Source organism: Centroberyx gerrardi, chromosome 22 (assembly GCF_048128805.1).
Source record: "Centroberyx gerrardi isolate f3 chromosome 22, fCenGer3.hap1.cur.20231027, whole genome shotgun sequence".
Classification (NCBI taxonomy): Eukaryota; Metazoa; Chordata; class Actinopteri; order Beryciformes; family Berycidae; genus Centroberyx; species Centroberyx gerrardi.
The window spans coordinates 49,197-56,696 of NC_136018.1; positions in this window are offsets into that span (position 1 = coordinate 49,197).

A 7,500-nucleotide genomic window follows, 5' to 3' on the forward strand; every position below is an offset into this window, starting at 1 on the left:
TGTTCTGTTAGAATGTACTGCAGACACTACAAGGAGATCCTGCTCTCCTCCTCTCCTCCTCTCCTCTCCTCTCCTCCTCTCCTCTCCTCTCCTCCTCTCCTCTCCTCTCCTCCTCTCCTCCTCTCCTCTCCTCTCCTCTCCTCCTCTCCTCCTCTCCTCTCCTCTCCTCCTCTCCTCTCCTCCTCTCCTCTCCTCCTCTCCTCTCCTCTCCTCTCTCTCTCCTCCTCTCCTCTCTCCTCTCTCTCCTCCTCTCCTCCTCTCCTCCTCTCCTCTCCTCTCCTCCTGCTCCTCCTCTCCTCTCCTCCTCTCCTCCTCTCCTCCTCTCCTCCTCTCCTCTCCTCTCCTCCTCTCCTCTCCTCTTCTCCTCTCCTCTCCTCCTCTCCTCTCCTCCTCTCCTCCTCCTCCTCTCCTCCTCTCCTCCTCTCCTCTCCCTCCTCTCCTCCTCTCCTCCTCTCCTCCTCTCCTCTCCTCTCTCTTCTCCTCTCCTCTCCTCCTCTCCTCTCCTCCTCTCCTCCTCTCCTCCTCTCCTCTCCTCCTCTCCTCCTCTCCTCTCCTCTCCTCCTCTCCTCCTCTCCTGTCCTCCTCCTCTCTCTCCCTCTCCTCCTCCTCTCCTCCTCTCCTCTCCTCCTCTCCTCTCCTCTCCTCCTCTCCTCTCCTCTCCTCTCCTCCTCTCCTCTCCTCCTCTCCTCTCCTCCTCTCCTCCTCTCCTCTCCTCTCCTCCTCTCCTCCTCTCCTCTCCTCTCCTCCTCTCCTCTCCTCCTCTCCTCTCCTCTTCTCCTCTCCTCTCCTCCTCTCCTCCTCTCCTCTCCTCCTCTCCTCTCCTCTCCTCCTCTCCTCTCCTCCTCTCCTCTCCTCTCCTCTCTTCTCCTCTACTCTCTCTTCCTCTCCTCTCCTCCTCTCCTCTCCTCCTCTTCCTCCTCCTCCTGCTCCTCCTCTCCTCTCCTCCCGTCCATCATACAGAGAGAACTGAAGTATTTTACTGAGCAATTGTCTCTCTTCAATATTGTAAGAGAGAGAGAGAGCGAGAGAGAGAGAGAGAGAGAGAGAGAGAGAGACACACACAGAGAGAGAGAGAGACAGAGAGAGAGAGAGAGAGAGAGAGAGAGAGACACACACAGAGAGAGAGAGAGACAGAGAGAGAGAGAGAGAGAGAGAGAGATTGGCAGTGACAGGTCTTGTCTTGCAGAGTGCTGCTGCTACCACAACACTGATGAATAAATAAACACACACACCTACACACACCTACACACCTCCACACACCTACACACACCTACACACACCTACACACACACACACAACACACACACACACAGGAATGTCAAATACATGTTCTCATTCAATTCTACTGAATCTGTATGGATCTTAATGTGTATTCTGAATGGATTCATTGATTTTCAAAATCAATTTAAATTGGATTGTTAAAGTAAATCAGAGTTTGAGCTTTAACATGTTTAATATTCATAAATCTGACTAATCAGCCAATCAGAAATCTCTCTCTGATCTCTCTCTCTGCCTTTCCTTAATTTCTGTTTTTCTTTCATTTTTTCTCTGTCTCTCTTTTTCTTCTTTTTCTTACTCTATCTCCTTCATGCTTTTATTTTCTCTCCCTCTTTCTCTAATAGAGGATGGGAAAGAGAGAGAAAGAGAGGGGCGAAGTAACTATGAGGAAAAGGAAAAAAGATGCAAACAGAGAGAGAGGGATGAAAGGAGATAGAGAGATAGAGAGAGAGAGAGAGAGAGAGAGAGAGAGAGAGAGAGAGGAGTGACTGTAGGTGACAAACTACATTTCATCATAAAGTGACACACTGTCAGAGAGAGAGAGAGAGAGGGAGAGAGAGAGAGAGAGAGAGGGCGAGTGAGCTATAGTGCCAGAGGGGAGAGAGAGCTGCTGATGGAGGGATGAAGGTTTAGAGGACGGAGGAGTCGACCTTCCCTCCAGTCTGCTTCTCCTCTCACATCACTATGATTACAATTTATTATTATTATTATTATTATTAGCAGTAGAAGTATTTTTTACTGTTTATTATTACAGTGTATTATTATTAACATGTGTTATTATTAGTAGTAGTAATAGTATTAGTATTATTAAAAATAATTCAGAATTTATCTATTATTTTTAATGTATTCTTATTGTTCTTATTATAACAATTTATTATTAGTAATAGTACTGATAGTAGTAGTAGTATTAATAATAATAATAATTGTTATTATGACTTATTATTATTAATAATATGTATGATATAATTCTTGTATAATAATTGTAATAATAATATTGTTATTGTTATTAAAGAGACTTTCCCTACAGGTATCAATATCACAGTTTATCTTCCTTTGTAATTTGTAACTTATCATAGTTGTTAATTATTAACTCATTATAACCATAATAATAATAATAATAATAATGTGACACTCTGATGAAGCCTGGAGGAAAATACTCGACAAATGAAATAAAATAAAGTTCTTTGATGTTCCTCATCGTCTCATGGTAACACTGTCTGCAGTTAGTTTAATAAATATTAATTCTGTTATTCTCTGTCAAGCCGTCTCGTCTCCGTCCTCCTTCACCCTGAAGACCAACACCATCAGCACCACCGTCCCCAACTCCTACTACCCAGGTAACACACACACACACACACACACACACACACACACCTTTCCTAACCCTTCCATGAACCCTCCCTTCCTCCACTGATGCCTATTCCTAACCTTTAACCTTGACAGACCGACCAATCAGAAGCCAGAGTGGTGAACTCTGACCCTCGGGCAGGTGTGGTTGTCGGGTCAGAGCGCTGGAGTTCAGCAAATCCAGATGCTGTGTGTTGAAAACTGTTCTTTCACTTTTCTTTTTTCTGCTGATTTTCATCCTGGAAGTAAAACCTGTGAATCAATTTCAGCCAAATCTCTGACAGAGCTTGAATTGTGATTGGCTGGCAGCACCGGCTCTGTGTCACTGGAGACTGAAGGAAGCTTCCTGTTTAGGCAGGTAGGAAGTGTAAACACTCTGTTTCCTTCAGGTAGGACACATAGGAAGCTTCCTTATAAGGTTTCTTGGCTGATTTTGAAGGAAGCATACAGTGGTTCCTCAGGTGGAGTAGGAAATCCCACAATACCTTGCAACACCTGCGCAGAACAAAACTTCCCTAACATCCGTTAAAATTAACAGAAGTCCGCGCTTCGACAAAAAGTTTTCAAAAAACAAACCCATTACTGTAAAAACTATAATACATTTAACATTTTCCATTCATTTCAATGTGAAAATTGTCAATAGGGAATGATATGACTTCATTTGAGTCCAGTTAGTTCAGGTTAGCTGAGCTGACTGAAAGTTTCGGGACATGCAGTGTTTCAGCTCAGCCTCCAGGTCAGGAGTCGGGAGCTCCTTCAGGTTAACAGGTATATAGAGTTGAGTGTCATCAGTGTAGCAATGAAAGTTAATGTCAGATTTCCAGATAACTTCACCAAGCGGTAGCATGCAGATAGAGAAACGCAGCGGGCCCAGAACAGAGCCTTGTGGTGCACCAAGCTCCACATTACATCACTGTCAGCTCATATTGTCGTGGAAGACGCAGTGCGTTCTTTCTAGTAGATCAGACTCAACATGAGAGCACCGTTCCTCCGATACCAATCTAGATTTTCTTTAAGAGAATATTATGACCGACTGTATGAAAAGCTGCACTCAGGTGGAGTCACCGTAGCACTGAAGAGTAGAGACTAGGGCTAAAGACAAGACAGTTTACTGTGTCACAGGAACCAAATCCACCTCATCACACTATTCACTTTCACTGAGAACGTGAAGTCTTTTCTGTAAGTTTCTTCTCCTAAAATAACAAACGTACAAATCATCTAAAATCTTCTGCTGCGTAGAGAGAGAGGAGAATCTCAACACCATTCGTTGATTTGTTAAGTTACAGAAGACAAACTGTTTTGTGGCTGATGGAAGTTATAACCGCTCACAGGAAGGCTTACACTTCCTCTTCGGCTCCCTGTTGAGAACTGTCAGGACCGAGTTCACATTTAGAGAAACTCAGGGACGGAGGGAAGAGGGAGGAATATTTCTGCTTACTCACTCTTCTTCCTCTTTTCTTTTTCTCCTCTCCTTCCTGCCTGCCTGCCTGCCTGTCTGTCTGTCTGTCTGTCTGTCTGTCTGTCTGTCTCTCTGCTGCTGATGTGTCCTGATGGCAGATCCCTTCGTGCCAACCGCTATTCTGGGTGAGACACCGTTCCTTCTTCTTCTTCTCTAGTCTAGACGCCATACCTGGACAGGAAGTAGACAGCTCAGATCAACACAAGACAGGAGGAAAGAGAGAGAGAGAGAGAAAGAGAGAGAGAGGTACAGGAAGAGAGAGATAAGGATGGAGAGAATGAGAAAAGAAAGAGAGAGAAAGAGAGAGAGAGATATTCTGGCTTCCATCCATCCCTGCTTGCTTCTCGTTGTCTCCGACCAGGGCTGCTTTTGGTTCTTATGATTTTTATGGTTTATTTTGTATATATATTTTTAGGGAGTTTTTTTTTTTTTTTTTTTTTTCATTTTTATTTCATCATTTTTTATTTTTTTTTTAAATCCTGAAAATATTTTTACAAGATCCATCATTTTATTTATTTTTTATTAAATTTTTCCAGTTTATATTTTTATCGCATTTCTATTTTGTTTTAATTGAATTGTCCTGCTTTCATTTTTATTTTTAATCCTGCAAATATTTTTACAGGATTAAGAGTTTTTGTTTTGGTTTTAATTTTTCTGATTTTTTTCAATCCAAAGATTTATTTGTTTTATATCTATTTGATTTTCTTGGACAGATTTTTTGATTCATTTGTTTCCTCGTTTTATTTCCTTATTATTTTTCCTGTTTCTGAAAGCGACGGTGGGCTTCACTCCATCCCCGCATCCACAACATTCCTGCGTGTCGTGTGACGTCACGTCTGTCTGTGACCTCCGACCTCTGCATGGACACAACACGCTCACGTGGACTGGGGGAGGAAAACAAAAACAAGCAAACAAATAAACAAACCAACAAAGCAGCAAATCAGAGAATCTGTTAGCCATCTTTCTAGCTGTCTAACCGTCTTGCTAGCTAGCTGTCCAGCTTGTTTAGCTCTTGGTTGTGATTCTTGGGTGTTGTAGATATTTGTGGATATTACATTTTTGAATTCATAGGTAATCCACATGGAATAAGGAGGAAAGAATAAGGAAACTAAACTAACTTCAACAAAAATTACAGAAAATAGTCAGAAAACAACAAAGTTGCGCTAAGCTAGTCTAGACGAGCTAGTTTGCCCACCTTTCTCCTGTCCTTCACAATCATGCATGTATGTACACTATGTTGAAGAAATAATTCCAAGCCTAACATACATGTGGGTAATGTTTCCATAGCAACAACTACTAGGAAATCGGGAGGTAGTTCCTGCATTTTGATTGACTGACAGCCCAGGGGGAAATTACCCAATCACTGCAGGTGTTAAATACACCGTCCCACTCTCTCTTCTGGTGTAGAAATCTTTTGTTAACTGACCAGCTGCGAGATGTAAATTTCCTGACTTCTCCCCCTGAAATATTCTGGTATTTTCCGTCTGTAGATCACAGCTCAGTACTGATTCAGAACCAGAAGAGGCTGATCCACTGAAGTGTGTTCCTGCCACACTGGATCATCATGTTAGTAGTGTAGTAGTGTATTATAGTTCTTCAGGTTCAGGGTGGTAAAGTGTTTTAAACCAGACCAGGACAGCACTCTACTCATTTTTGTCTTAGACTCTGTTTGTCTGATGGAGGATGAATCTTAGTTCACTTTTGGTACTTGCTTTTGTCTTTGTCAAAGTTTACATCTATTCTGACCAAAGAATTGAATTCAAACCAAACCAAACCATCCCAGCTTACCTACATCTGTAGGTCCACAGCCAACCTACGCTAGGCTAGGTTTAGCATGCTAGGCTACATACTGGTTTCTGGCTAGAGGAAAGTGATGTTGATGGCTTGGGCCCAGGTCTAGGCAAGGCTAGGCTAAGTGTTCCAGACTAGGCAAGGCTAGACACTCATTGTTAACCATCATCACATGGTGCTAGAAACTGCATGTTACCAGTTTACTGCTAGGCCAGGCTCGGACAGGTGCTAGCTGCCACGCATTTGCAAGGTATTCCGTGTTAAATTTGACCAAGGTACTGCTAGGCTACAAGCTACTTTCTGCACGCTCGTACTAGCTACAATTAGCAGTATCCTAGTTTATGTCCAAGCGAAGACTAAAGCTAAAGTGATATTGTTGCTTACACTCTGTCTCCTCTCTCTTCAGGCTAGGACAGGCAAGGCACTCCGTGTTAAATGCTATCACTCTCCTCAGGCCAGGTGCTAGAAACTACAGTTTACTGCTAAGCTAGGCTACAAGTCCTACACGCAACACCTGCAGGTTACAGTTAGACCAGGCTAGGTGCTAACTGCTAGCTGCTAAGTATTCCATGTTTATTTTGACCAATGTGCTGCCAGGCTAGGAGCTACTTCCTGTACAGTTATGCTAGCTACATATTAGCAGTAGACTAGTGTATGTCCAGGCTAAAGCTAAAGCTAAAGCAATATTGTTGCTTATACTCTGTCTCCTCTCTCTTCTTCTCTTCTATCTATCTCTGTATAAAGTGCCCATTAATGGTAAGTGGTTAAATTGCCTCCTTAAGGGGAGGTGGGAGGTTAAAGGGGAGGTCTTATGTGGGGGGGGGGTTGTCTGTCATCACCACGCATGGAGCCACACCCACCACCTACTGTGATGTCATCAGTTGGCATGGCAGTGCGCCCCTACCCTTTGTAAAATTGTGACATCACAACCCCAACCCCTCCTACCACTTCATCTTAAACCAATCAGGATTCAGGGGCGTCTCTCTCTCTCTCTCTCTCTCTGATTGGTTGCTGTTGTCGTTGTCATGGTGCGCTTTGTCTCATCTCTCCACCAATCGCAAACCACCGCCTCCATTACATCACCCATGCCTCCTCGCCCTATGATTGGTTGAGCTGTTTGGATAGAGAGTTTTTGATTGGTCAGTCAGCCCCAGGCTAGCCAATGAGAAGAGAGTGTAGAAAAAGATATTCTCTAAGTCTGTGTTGAAATACAAACGTACACATCAGAGTCCTGGAAAAGGAGAATGGAGGGTCAAAGGTCAAAACTCCAGCGACAGTCATGGTCTGAGTGAACAGCTAGTCTGACGAATCCTTTGTTTGTTCACTGAAAGATGTTGAGCAGTTTGTTGGACGTTGTGGAGATACAAGGTTTTTCCAGGACTCTGAACACTCTGGTCTTTTCACACTGCAGCTCCAACCAGTACAGAACCAGAACCAGAACCAGAAGCTGGACCAGATCCGGACCAGTACTGATACCACACTGTACTGGATCCAGACCAGTACATTGTAGACATTCTACATCTAGACCAGTATATTGTTGGACTATTTACTACATCATGGACTGTCACTTGCTTAAAGCTAATGCTGTCTTTTCTCTATTTAAACAATTTCTAGCAGTACCTAAC